The sequence below is a fragment of the Protopterus annectens genome, chromosome 7.part1 (genome assembly GCF_019279795.1).
Source record: "Protopterus annectens isolate FY-2018-M chromosome 7.part1, PAN1.0, whole genome shotgun sequence".
Lineage (NCBI taxonomy): Eukaryota > Metazoa > Chordata > Ceratodontiformes > Protopteridae > Protopterus > Protopterus annectens.
In genome coordinates this window covers 349,545,876-349,560,383 of record NC_056740.1, presented here as the reverse complement: position 1 = coordinate 349,560,383, position 14,508 = coordinate 349,545,876, and the positions used below count along the sequence as shown (strand labels likewise).

General features: G+C 45.3%; 1 protein-coding gene across 2 annotated transcripts in view; it reads left to right on the top strand.

Moving 5' to 3' along the window:
* DENND6A (DENN domain containing 6A) overlaps positions 1-14,508 on the top strand; it is a 1,110,795-nt gene that overhangs the window by 326,741 nt on the left and 769,546 nt on the right. The window lies entirely within an intron of this gene.

Below are 14,508 nucleotides of genomic sequence, written 5' to 3'. Positions count from 1 at the left end.
ATACACTGGTAGAAGAACCAAGCAGAAATCTCATGAACCCACACGTGTGGAAACTGGAACCAAAGACTTTCAACATGTTGATCAACAAATGGGGGAGCCCAGATATAGACCTGTTTGCCTCCCTCCAGAACTACCAATTGGACAAATTCTGCACAAGGACTCCCCACAAACAAGCTTGGAAAGTGGATGCTGTGTCCTTCAGCTGGAAAAATATATCAGTTTATGCCTTTCCTCCTCTGCCTCTCCTCCCCAAAGTACTACTAAAGATCAAACAGGACAAACCAAGGATGATACTGATTGCACCAGACTGGCTATGCCCCATGGTACCCCCTCTTGAGCAGTGTGTTACAGCTAACCCCATGGCACCTGCCTCAGACCCCTACCCTGCTATCACAGCAGGAGAGCCAGATTCTGCACCCCCAGCTTCATACCCTGAAACTGGCAGCCTTGCTGATTACCTAATCTCTACATTACCATCCCATAGTGAACAAGTGTTGGATGTCATTTTGGAGGCAAGGAGGCCTAGTACTAGAAAATCTTATGGTGAAAGATGGAAAAGATTCTGTGCCTGGAACCAAACTTAAGGGATGGCCACAGCAGCGCCCAATTTACCTTAGATTCTTCAATACTTAACTGAGATGCTTCACAAGGGCCTTTCCTTTTCCTACAACAAAATTCACGCCTCAGCCATTTCAGCTCATTACAACACAGAACCATCCCTCTTTTCACACCCACTGCTCAAGCAGTTCTTCAGAGGGGCCAACAACTTAAGATCACCCAGGAGAGCCCCAACTCCAGCTGGGACCTTAACTTGTATTGGAAAAACTCACTCGTCCTCCTTTTGAGCCAGCTGCAACCGCAGAGTTAAAATTCCTTTCTTGGAAAACAGCTTTCCTTTTAGCAATCACTTCAGCAAGAAGGGTATCTGAATTACAGGCCCTTATGGCAGTGGAGCCTTTCATCATCTTTCATGCAGACAGGGTGTCTCTCAGGACCAATCCCTCTTTCATGCCCAAGGTGGTATCCAGTGTGGCTATTAATTAGTGCATTCATTTGCCAACCTTCTTTTCTAATCCACAGAACAAAGGGGAACGGATACTGCACTCCTTAGATGTGCACAGACAACTTAGATTTTACTTGGACAGGACTAAACCTCAAAGGAAATCTGAACAACGGCTGGTGGCATTTGCTGCAGGGACAGAGGGGAAGGCTATTTCAAAGCAAACCATTTCTAAATGGATAGGCCATTGCATTAATTTCTGCTATAAGCACCATGGAAAACCTATCCAGAAGGGGATTAGACCCCATTCAACCAGGACTACATCTACCTCTACAGCCTTTCTCAGAGGTGTCCCTATCAGAGACATCCTAAAAGCTGCTACCTGGAGTTCTGTACATACTTTCACCAAGCATTACCATTTGCCAATTTTCTCTAAATCCAGAGCTAGCTTTGTCGCTGCAGTCTTGCAGGGCCTTATAGCTGGTCCTAATGCTATCTAAATTCCTCCTCCCATCCTTAGCTTTGGGAATCTACCCAAATGTGATGACTGCAACAGTGAAACAGGAAGAACATAGTACAGTTGTGTACACTTACCATAAATGTAGATGTTTGAGTGTACTCACTGTTGCAGTCCTGGTTACCCTCCCTCCATCCCCTGACTTCTTTTGGCTATACCTCTGTTCTCCTTTACTATATTTAAAAGCTTTTTGGTGTATTTTCTTTTTTGTTGGAGCTATAACCTTGTGTGTGTGTGTGTGTGTGTGTGTGTGTGTGTGTGTGTGTGTGTGTGTGTGTGTGTGTATATATATATATATATATATATATATATATATATATATATATATATATATATATGCTTCCCATTAAGGGGGGCACCTGACATCTGGGGCAAGAAAAACTGTTGTAATGGTGTCTGCTGCATGCTTTATACCCCTGGCTCCCTTATGTCACGGAAGATGAAACAGCAACTGATGCAGGACCCAAGACTTTGATAATCAGGACGCCTGAGGGCTACTACAAGCAGATAACCCAAATGTGATGACTGCAACAGTGAATACACTCTAACATCTACATTTATGGTAAGTGTACACAACTGTACTTTTCCCACCCTCCACCCCACTTGTCTCTCTCTCTCTCTTCCTCTCTCCTTACAGGGGAATTTTTGGTATTTACTTTTTACTGGTGGTGTTCTTCCACCATAACCTAGCTCCTTATTTGGGGGCTCTTGACAGTTGGGACAAGAAAAACTGATGTAGTTGCGTCAGCTGCCTGATTTTATACCACTGACGATGACGTCAGTCCTGGAGTGACAGCAACTGGTGCAGAAATACTAAGTCTCTGGTATTCGGGCCAACTGAGGGCTACCCCTGGCAGGATAACCCAAGTGTGATGACTGCAACAGTGAATACACTTGAACATCTACATGTATGGTAAGTGTACACAACTGTACTTTCCTAAGACCCTATGCAGCCATCTGGCTGCACTTAATCTCTACCTAGAAAACAAACGATTTAAAAAATTTGCACTCAGGATAGATCCCGTCTCGGAAGCCCCGACTGAACCTCTGAGAAAAAAGGCCAAGATTCCTAGGCCCTCTTCTACTGCTGCTCTGCTTTCGGACACTCCGCCAGCTACCGATTTAGGAGTTGAGGGACGTCTGACCGATCTGTCGATTCTACAGTGACCTTTGAGGAGGCCGCTTCGCAGTCGATTACTAGCACATCCCCGGAGCTAACCCAGACATTGGCTACCACTGAGGTTGAGGGGGAACCAGACACAGCTGGGCCACTGACCGAGATTCCTCCTCCTGATGCAGCTACCCTTAGCCAGGCATCCAGTTCCAGGTCTACACCTAAGTCTACCCAAGTCAAAAAGAAACAAAAAAAAAATCAAACATCTGGCTACACCCAATGAAGGCCTACCTGACTGGCAGTCCTTCACCTCATCTTTGATGCAGACCTTTATGACCCTTAGGACATCAGCCTCTTCTCCATCCACTCTTCCTCTCCTCAGCCCTAGGCCTGCCTCTGCCTCCTCTCTTCCACCACCTGCCTCACAAGACAGGGAAGAAGAGCAAGAGACCTATTATTCATCTTCTGATGAATCTATAGCTTACACTTCCCAAAAAGCCTCTCCTCAAGAGTATTATTCCCCAGATGAAGACTCCGTTGATGGAAACTCCCATCCAGAGGATATCACCTTTGGTGAAACCATAACCAAAATGAAGGAATACTTCAACTGGGACACCTCATAAATGTCTGATACTCAAAACAGGTATGTTGAACTATTACAAGTGGAGTCTCCCTGCCCTTCTGCCAATCCACCTGTCATTCCTGCCTATTTAGATGCCTTTTCCTCAGCATCTAAGATGCAAGATTCTCAGCCACCTGCCCCTAAAGGCCAGACCACTTCTACAAGGTGCCTGATGACCAGAAATTTCTAGTCAAACCTCTTCTGGCAGATCCTGCTGTGATTGCCATTTCACCAGATAAACAATCCAGACTCATTCCGTCTGCCTCTCTCTTACCTATGAACAAAGACAGCAAAAAAAAATGGATAGAATTGGAAAGAAGGTTTACACCTCTTCCACATTGGCCTTTAGAGCCATCAACTATCAAACCCATATGACCAAATATGCTTTGGACCTGGTCTCTCAAGCCGCTACACTGCTGGCTGCTACTCCAGACTACCCCACTAAATCTGATATCTCTTCCAAACTATCTCTGGCTGCCCATGTAGCCAGACACTCCATTAGATTCAGTTGTGATGCCGCAGAGGCCTCTGCATGTCCTGCAGCATCTACCACTGGCTTCATCTGCAACACTTACTAGAAGACTTCTAGTCTAAAATCTTAGATGCCTCTCTGGACCCTAATTTCCTGTTTGGCAAACAGTCAGCAGAGCTATTCAAAAATCTGCAGTAAAAGGGTAAGGAACTGCAAGACATCAAGTGAATTCTGGTGTCCCCTATTCCTAAATATTACAGGAATTACCCTGCCAAAGCCACGTTTTTCAGAAGAAACCCTTCCCCAGCTGGACCTACCTCTTCCAGACACAGAAGAGGGGGCAGAAGACAAACCCCTTCCAGGCCAGCTGTCTCTCATCCCCCTGTAGACAGCCCTTTCAAGACAGAGGAGGCCCCAACAATGTGTGACTGCCTTGCCCTCCTTCCCCTTTCCGCCTGCCTCTCCCACTGCCTCCCCTTTTGGAAAACCATCACCACCGACAAATGGGTTCTGGCTATTATTCAAAAAGGATACTTCCTCTCCTGGAAAGAAAAGCCACTCTTAAGGGGTGTCCCTTTTCCCCAAAAAAATCAGAGACACCTCTTCCCAGAGATTCTGACAGACCTTCTGAACTTGGGTACCATAGAACCTGTCCCTCATGGGCAGGAAGGATAGGGCTTCTATTCAAGACTTTTTCTAGTCCTCAAAAATGATTGACCATGGAGACCATTTCTAGACCTTTCCTTCTTAACCCTATTCTTAAAAGTGCCCATCTTCAGAATGTTGTCACTACCAAATTTACTTCCTGTCATACCAGCCCAGGCTTTCATAGCCACATTCGATCTGAAAGAAGCCTATCTGCACATACCCATTCTACCTTCCCACAAAAAAATTCATATGTTTCTCTGGACCCTACTCTCACTTCCAATTTACTGCATTACCTACTGCCCCCAGAGTGTTCACAAAATGCCTGCCACCAGCCATAGTCTATTGCATAACACAAGTGAGCAAGATTTACCCCTACCTGGACGAAATCTTGATCCTAGTCGACTGCAAGGAAATCCTGTTAATCCATCTAGAGTTCACCATATGCCTACTACGAAGACTAGGGTTCACCCTCAACCTCCCAAAATCCTCCTTGACCCCAGAACAAGACAAAATATCTCTGGGTTGTAGGATCAAAACAGACATAATGAAAGCTTTTCTTCCCCAGAGCAAGGTCAGCTCCCTGACCTCCCACTTCAAAGCCCTGCTGCAGACCCAGCAAATAACTGCAAAGCAATTCCTATGGACCCAGGGCCTAATGCCAGCCACCATCCCCATGCTACCACTAGACAGAATGCACATGCGAAAGCTACAATGGTATCTAAAAAATGTATGGTCACAGCACCAACATCCTCTAGAGCAAGAAATCCCCCTCCTGCCCTGCCTTCAGTCAGAATTAAAATAGTGGATTCAGCAAGCTCAGCTGAATCCGGGCCTTCCATTGCAGCTACCTCTCTCAAACCAGTTCATACGTACAGATGCTTCAGAATTAGGATGGGCGGCCACAATGGCAACCTACAGGGTTCAAGCAAAGTGGCACCCTTCCTTAAAGAACAAACCCATCAACATGAGGGAAATGACAGCAGCCCTTCCGGCACTGAAAGTCTTCCTTCTACTCCTACAGCCAGGTGTTCTGCAAATAATAGATACCACAGTTATGTGGTACCTCAACAAGCAGGGAGGGATAAAAGCGTACCACCTTTGCAGACTAACTTTACTAAGCTGGGACCTAACCTCACAACACAATTTGTCCCTGCAGGTGTCCTACATCCCCTCGCAGGGCAAAAAACAAGCAGACCTTCTCAGCAGGACATACTCTCCAAATCACGAATGGATGCTGGACAGGAATGTCCTTCTAGATATTGTCCACCAGTGGGGCACACCTCAAGTAGATTTGTTTGCATGTTGGATTAGTAAAGCTATTTGCCTATGTTATTCCCACCATGGCAAAAAACTCTCACAGGGAGTTAAAGCTCACGCCACCAGGGCAGTGGCAGCTTCCAAAGCCTTCTTAAAAAGCCTGGACACTGCTTCTGTACTAGAAGCCTCCACATGGTCCACCATTCAAACTTTCACCAAACACTACAAGTTAGATAATGTCTGCAGAGCACGTGAATGGTTTTCCAGAGCGCTCCTACAGGGCTTTGTGGAATCGGCCTCTTCTATCTCCTCCCTTCCTTCCAACTAAGCTGTGGTACTCTCCCATACCAAGAGTACTGCAACATAGGAATAGAAGGACATAGAACAGTTGTGTAAAATCTTGCCATAACCATAGATGTTCTTCTCTTCCATATTGCAGTATTCCTTCCCACCCACCTAACCCCCTTACCCTTTCTTTCACTCATTACTGATCTGTCTTAGGTCGCTTGGGGGTTATACCCTACCATGTGAACAATTTAATCACATAATGGCTCCTTGACCCTATGACTGACATCACTGGCTACTCTACTCCAGCTGGGCTTCCAAGTTCTGAGGTCTGTGCGTGCAGACATCACATTTAAGGTCCCTGTTTTATGTCCCTATGTGTGACGTCCCACACAACTACAACAGCCAAGCTGAAGCTTTTGTATAGGAGCCAATGTACTTGTAATTGTAATGTAATGGGAAATCCCACACCAAGAATACTGCAACATAGAAGAGAAGGACATCTATGGTTATGGAAAGATTTTTATACAACTATTCTATTCTGAAGAATTAAAACATAGATAAGACTCTGAAAAATGCATTATAAAGAGAAGAGAAAGGGGAGAGCCCAGTTTAACAGTAAGGGACATTACAGAGAGTATGAATTATGAGGCTTTGGGGAGTATGTACTAGGTGGTGGGGTAATTCTAACCAGTGCAGCTCTTTGAAGGATAAGTAATGGGAGGTATGGTGCAAATTTGGCTACATTATTGTAGCATTGTTCCAGCTTGGTGAGCTGGATAGACTGTATGTTTATAAGGATAGGTGCATAGTAAGGAAGTGGAGACAGAAGATAGGAAGAAGCAATATGTTTTCTTGCAGTGTCAGGAAAGTTTCTTTGTGGATGGAACCTAGTTTTTGATCTTTTTTTTTTTCCTTCGTGTTGTATGTAGTAATCAAAGTTCAAATGTTCATCTCTGTAAACCCAATTACTTGGGTATATGGGACAGGTGAAGAAGTAACAAAAAGTGTTATTTTTGAATATTTGTTTGTTTGGAGGTGAAGATAATTAGCTTGGATATTTGGGGGTTGAGAAACAGCAGGCAGTGATTTTTGTCAGCTATATCTCTTTAAAAGTAAGGGAATTTTGGGTTATTTTTATAGGCCTTCATTTTTTTAGCCAAACAGATGATTGTGGAATTATTGGTATATTGAATTATGGAGGTATTTCTGGGTGTTGTACAGATGTCATTAATGAAAATGTCTAGTGTCGGACCAAGAAAGGACCTTTTGCAGTATTCATTACAGTACTGATCCCCTGACAAGGGCAACCTGACTTCCAGCCAGTATACCAAACCTTTAGGTTGTTTTAAGGTATGACGTACGTCACATGTATTCTCCTCGCGTAGCATAGAGCATAAAGGTAATGTCCGAATATACCATCCTCAGAACTTCTTTGCCACCAGTCTGAATGCCCTTTCTATTGCTGGTTCACCAAGCTGTTTCAAATAAGTGCCCCTTTGTGATTTTTAGATCTTATATTTTTGTTTTGTATTGCTGCTTGTGGGGTGTCATGTCATCCAAGAAGGGTAAATGCCAGTTTAGGAGACAGGGTCCCCATCATGAGCAGTGTTTATTTTGTCTTGGTGCTTCCCATGACCATAAGTCCTGTTTTATTTGTCAGGCCTTTGTTCCTAAGACTTTCCATAGTCTGCTTTCTTCCTTGGCCTTGTATTTGAAGAACCAGTGTCTTAAGCTTTTAGATAAAGATGCAGTGGAAGGAACTTCCCACTCTGTGGGACAGCTGACCATGAAGAAGGTGGCCAAGAAGTCTAGGTCTGATTCTTCTGTTGTGCAGCCTCCACTGGACTCTACAGAGGCTAATGAAAGCCCTGGGGATCTCCTGGCTCTGCAGTTGGATTCTTCTGCAGTGACGGTTTCTGAGGCCAGCTTGGATTCAACCTTAAACATTTCCTTGGAGGCCTTGCAAACATCCACTTTGGACATTCAGGGGGAACTGCAGATGATTATTTGCAAGGGACCTAGGGGTGTTACTTAGATTTTCGCCAGGGAGGAAGTTCAGACTACTACAATTGAATGCCATCCAGGGTCAGAGCCTTCTGCGTTTTATAAGATAGACATCTCCTTGAAGAAAAAGCAAAAGACTAAGTGGATTTCTCCACCTCCTAAGGACCTGTAGTTTGAATGGCAGATTTTCATTCAGGGGCTGTTCAATGCTTTCATGGCTTTGAAACCTCCTCATAGAGTCTCTTTTCCAGCTTCCCCTTGGACCTCCACTCCCGTTAAAAGACCCATGGACATGATTCTTCTGCAGAGGAGGCAGATTCGGATGAGGAATCCCTTGCTTATTCATCTCAGATTCCCTCTCCTTTAGATTACAGGTCTGAGGAAGAGGAATCTGCTAGTCCTGACATTCCTTTCGAGGAAAATTCTTTTGGGGGACAGAATCTCCAGAATGATGGAGTTTCTTCAGTGGGATTCTGCCCAGGTTTCTGAGGTACAGAATAGGTATCACGAGCTTCTAAAAATAGATTCTCCTAGACCTTCTGCTGTTCCTCCTGTTTTGGATGCTTTTTCCTACTGCATCTAAGGTTCCTGATTCCCAGTGCCCTGCCCCCAAGAAACCAGAAAGGTTTTATATAGTGCCTGAGAACTATAGATTTCTTTACAGGTGTCTTTCTGCTGACCCTTCTGTGGTGTCTGTGGCATCCGACAAGACTTTTCAGTTGCTGCCTTCTACTACGTTCTCCTTTCTGATAAAGACCGCAGAACTATGGAAAGGCTAAGTAAGAAGGTTTATACCTCTGCTACCTTGGCTTTTGAAGCGATTAATTATCAGTCCCATAATATCATCAGTCAATTAATCAATGGGACAACGAAAGCCGACACACTGTGGCTAGGCTTATAAATGCCCTCTGGCAGATAGCCTAGTACATACCTATGAACCTATGTCTAGATACATTCTTGGCTCTTCTTTCTCAGGCCTGACTGTTAATTTCTGATCTCCCAGACTCTGAAGGAGAGACTTCTACTCTTCCTCTGTTAGGGACTTCGTCCCAGGTATCTCACCATTCCATTAATTGTAGTTATGATGCAGCAGGTGCTGCATCTAGGGCTGCTGCCTTTGGCTCTTTGATGAGGACATATTCCCGGCTATGGCTTCAACCTTTGCCTGATGATATTAAGGCTAAATTGATGGACACTTCTGTGGACAACAAGTATTTGTTTGGTGAAGCTGCTGCTGATTTGTTTAAGTTTCATCAGGATAAGGGCAAGGCCTTGCAGGAACATGTTTTTGTTTCTTCTGTTCCTAAATGTTATAGAAATTACCCCTGTAAGCCAGCCTTTGGTCATAGGCAGTCTTGCCCTTCCCCCCAAGGGTAAGAAGGGTGGGAAGCAGACTTCTCCTACTAAAGCTACCCAAACTTCTGTGCCACAGAAGTCTCCTTTTCCTGACAATCTAGTTGCTGTCTCACTATCCTGTTCTTCTCAGCCACATTCCTCTTTCTCTTCCTGTTTGGTTAAATATTACTCAGGATTCCTGGGTTCTGTCCATTATCCAATTAGGGTATTTTAATGGTCTGGAAATCTCTTCCCCTCTTTATGGGCATTCCTCAACGCCCTCGGTAACAGTTGCCTTTCTTTCCAGGGGTGCTTTGAGATTTTGACTCTGGGAACTATTCAGAAAGTTCCAGTTTCCCGAAGGGGGAAGGTATTTTACTCCAGAATGTTTTTGGTGCCAAGGAAAAGGGGACACTTTGAGACCTATTCTGGACCTCTCTCATCTCAATATCTTTCTGAAGGACCCCTGTTTCCGTATGTTGTCCATTCAGATCATATTCCCTCTTTTGCTTCTTAAGGTTTACATGGTGTGTCTGGATCTCAAGGATGCTTATCTCCATATCCCAATTCGTAGCCTTTTCAGGAATGTTTTACATTTCTCTGATGCTTCCTGGCATTTTCAGTTCTCTGCTTTGCCCTTTTGCCTTTCTACTGTCCCAAAGGGTATTTACCAAATGTCTCGCTCCTCTGATTGCTTTTTATAGGCTAAGGTGAGTTCAAGTCTTTCCCTTCTTGGATGACTTCCTATTTCAGACATCCTTTCCAGCGACTTTGTTGCACTGTCTTCATTTTGCAGAGCCTGAGGTTTCAAAAAGTTCTTTCTGACTCCTCCTCAGGATCACGGCCTTCTGGGGTGCAGGATCCAGATTGTTACTTTGCAAGCATCCCTGCCTCCTCCCAAGGCCATAACTCTCATTTCCTTACCTTCTTTCTCTGACCTCTGTAGCAACAAGGGAATTTCTGAGAGCTCTGGGGTTCATGGCTTCCACTATTGCCATGCTTTCTTTTGCCAAACTCCATATGAGAAAGCTTCAGTGGTTTTTAAAGTCAGTTTGGCTTCACCATTCTCATCCCTTTGAATTTTTAGTTCCTCCTCCTCCATGTCTCAAGCAGGACTTTCAGTAGTGGATTCAGCAGTTGACTCTCAGTCCAGGGCTCCCTTTTCATCCACCTCTCCCCTCTCAGCAACTGTTCACAGATGCTTCAGATGTGGCATGGGGAGCAGCTTTCGACTCCCTAAGGGTGCAGGTTGTCTGGTCACCTCATCAACAGAACACATCAGTGTCAAGGAGGTGAGAGCTCTTCTGCTGGCTCTTCAGGCCTTTCCTACTGTCTTCTCCCCAGGACCTGTCAAGGTATTTACAGAAAATACCACAGGGATGTGGTATGTCAACAAACGGGGCAACAAGATCTTATATTCTTTGCCGGTTGGCACTCAGTGTGGGAATTAGCTGTGTCCGGTACCAAGTGACTCTTCAGGCAGTTTACATTCCTTCAGGACAAAACATTGTGATAGACTCTCTGAGCAGGTCCATAACTCAATCCTGTGAATGGATGCTTCACAGGGATGTGTTTCTGGACATTGTCCGTCAGTGGGGTACTCCTCAAATGGATCTTTTTGCCTCCCCTCTGAACAGACAGCTTCTTCTCGTTTGTGTCAGAGTCTTGTGTCCTCTGGTTTGGAAGGTGGATGTGCCCTTCTTGTCTTGGAAGGGATGTTTCTTTATGCCTTTCCTCCCCTTCCCCTCATTCCAAAAGTCCTGTTCTAAATACAACAGAATGCTCCCAAAATCTTGTTGATTAATCCCTTTTGGCTGAGACAGCATTGGTTCCCTCTTCTGCATTTAGCCAAGGGCAGTCATCGCAGGTTACCTCACAGGGTGGACCTCCTCACACAAGACAAGGGATCTCTTTATCATCTCCACCAGTCTTCTTTTCAACTGGCACTGTGGGCGATAGGTTTTGACTCTACATAGACACATTTTTTCTGAGAATGTGCTTAGGGTCCTGCAGCAGGCCAGGAAACCCACTACTAGGAAATCCTAATTATCCAAATAGAAGAGGTTTTCTGCTTGGTGTCTTTCTTGTAACCTGGATCCACTTTCTGTTGGTGTTCCTTTAGATGTTCTTCATGTTTCACTGTTGCAGTCATCACATTTGGGTTATCCCTGCCATGATAGCCCTCAGATGGCCCGAATACAAGAGGCTTATTATTTCTGCATTGATTGTTGTCACTTCAGGACTGATGTCAGGTCATCAGTAGTATAAAGTAAGGCAGCCGATGCCATTACGTCAGTCGTTCTTGCCATGGAGCCCAAAGCAGAAGCAGTTCGCACGAGTGCTGATCGGCCGCTACCGGAGTTTTGTCTATCGAATTGAAATTGAAGTCTTCTAAAGCCAAGTACCCCATTGGGGATCCTTTTTTCTTGCACTAACTGATGTCAGAGAAAGTTAATAATTGTCTCGCCTTGGAAAAGCAAATACCACTCCAAGACTTCCATTCTTACTGCATCACTTGTTTAGGCCCAGAATTTGACATCCCCCATTGTCACTTCTGTGCTTTGTTCAATGCCAAAACTATCTGTCGTCGGGCCCTTATTGCAGCCAGATATTTTCGCTTACAGTCCTTGAATTCTAATATGGCTTCGGTAAGCCATCTGACAGCAGATCTTCTGAACAAATGTAAAGATAAAGACAGAGACAGACCGCACAGGTCCAAACCTACCGACGACGCTTCCGTTAAGCTAGTCGTCAGTTCTCCAGTCATCAGCGAGGTGCTTTCGCAGCCCCTGATGCATGCTTCTGTGTATTCACAGGCTGCTACAAAGGCCCTTTCGGAGTCATGTATACCGCAGACCTCTTCTTCGACTAAGGATCCTGTGGTCGTCTCTACCTTGGATGGGTCCGGAGCCGCTGAGCAGGCACCGGCTTCCGAGGACGTCTTCCACACTACCAATTTTCGACACAAACAGTCTTCTTTCACCACTACTGTTCTTTTGAAAACGACCGAGTTTCTTAGGTCCAGGGTATGAACCACACCCAAGAAACCAATGACCCACTCTCAGGCACCTGCTTCCTTGCCTCAGTCTCAAATGCTTAAAATGGCGGAAGACCTGATCATGCTGATCAGGGGAAGCCAGGCTACTCCCTCCAAAAGGAAGAGATCTGTCCCCCTGTAGTTTTGTCTGAACAAGAGTCCGATGAATTTGATGCATCTGAATATGAAGGCATGCAACTCCTCTCTACTTATGAGGATTCTGATGCAGAGGATTCCATTCCTTCAGCCTCTCCCCCACAAGATTTTTCCTTTGGAGAAACCCTTCATACATTAAGGGAGCATTTCCAATGGGAAAGTCAAGACGACCTTCAGTCTAAAAAGAGAGTCCGAGAATTCCTAGATCTTCCACAGCACAGACCCTTGGCCATCCCCCCAGTCCTGGATGTTGTAGAGGATGTTTTCCTGGAATACAGCTTGACTCCTGACACCCTCCCTCCTGCGCCCAGAAAACCAGACAGGTACTATACAGTCCCTGACTCTCTCAAATTTCTTTTTAAAAATCCTACTGCTGACCCTGAGGTAATTTCTTGAAGGCCTAAAGGGATTAAAGCAACCTCTGCTAAGAATCCCACCCCCTCAGATGGGGATTCCCGAGCACTAGACAGATGGGGTGAAAAAGTATACACCTCATCTACTCTTGCTATCAGGGCACTAAATTGTCAGTTCCATAAGCTAAATTTTCAGCAACATACCCTTTAACTCCTCAAACAAAAATGTCTTCCCTTCCTGCTTGGGGAGAATCTAAAGAATTACAAGAGTTAATGCATTCTGCAAGTCAAGTAACTAAACACACAGTGCACTGTGGTTTTGACGCCCTAAAAGCTTCTTGCAGGGCAGCAGTCACTGGATCTGTCATTAGAAGGCATACATGACTTAAGGAACAGCCCTTGCCAGACCATGTCAAATCTAAAATGTTGGATGCCCCCTTGCACAAAGACATCTTATTTGGCACTAAGGCAGAAGAGGTCTTAAAAAAAGATGGAAGAAAAAGCAAAATCTATGCAAACAGTTAAGGATTTCTTACAGGTCCATCCACCCAGGTTCAGCAAGCATTGTCCCACCAAACACTGGTCCTTTCCTGCTCCCACCAAGCCAGTCCAGCCTAGGCCCCGGGGAACCATACCCCCCCCAGACAGCAGCTCCAGGGAATGAAGAGATCTAAGCAGTGAACTACCTCCACTTCAAAACTAGAGAGTGCTAAGCCACCCCCTTATGGTAAGAACTCACAATGACTCACCTCCCCCATTCCATCCCTCTGCCCACCCTCACTACCCTAGGAGGAAAACTCTCATTTCACCCAAGCACCTGGGCCACCATTACCAACGACCACTGGGTTCTGAACATAGTGTCTCAGGGATACAAATTTTCCTTCCAACCCCAAAAGGGTTCCCAGATCTACCTCCAAACCCGTGGGCCAGGGACTCAAAAGCAAATCCTTTCTCTGCTTTCTATGAGGGCAGTAGAGCAGGTTCCTGCAGAAAAGATAGGCCAAGGTTTCTACTCCAGACTTTTTCTGGTGTCCAGAAAAGAGGGCACCTGATGCCCCATTCTGGATCTATCCATTCTAAACACCTTCCTGGTGATCCCAGAATTCAAAATGCTCACCCTCCAGCAGCTGCTACCCATGCTCTCCAAGGACACTTAGCTAGCCACCCTAGATCTAAAAGAGGCCTACCTCCACATTCCTATCAGGGAATCATGCAGGAAATATCTCTGTTTCAGGTCAGGATCGCAACACTTTCAGTTCTCTTGGCTTATCTACTCCACCCAGAGTTTTCACAAAATGTCTGGCTCCAGCCATTGCCTTTTGCAGACAAAGAAATATCCAGATTTACCCATACCTAGATGACTCCTTATTCAGGCAGACAGCCAGGAAAAGCTGCTCAAGCACCCGGCCTTTGTAAAGACCCTAGTAACCTCCCTAGGGTACACAATCGATGAAAAGAAATCCAAACAGGTGCCCACCCAAAGGATTATCTTCCTGGGAGCAAGCCTGGACACAGCATCCCAGATGGCATTCCTTACACCAGAAATACAATTTTTCCTGACAGCCTATTCCTCTCAATGAGCCACCAGGCCCAGTTATCTGCAAGGAAGATTCTGCAAGCTCTAGTGTTCATGGCATCTTGCATACTACTCATTCCATATACTAGACTGTATATGAGGAAACTTCAGTGGTACCTAAAAAGCCTT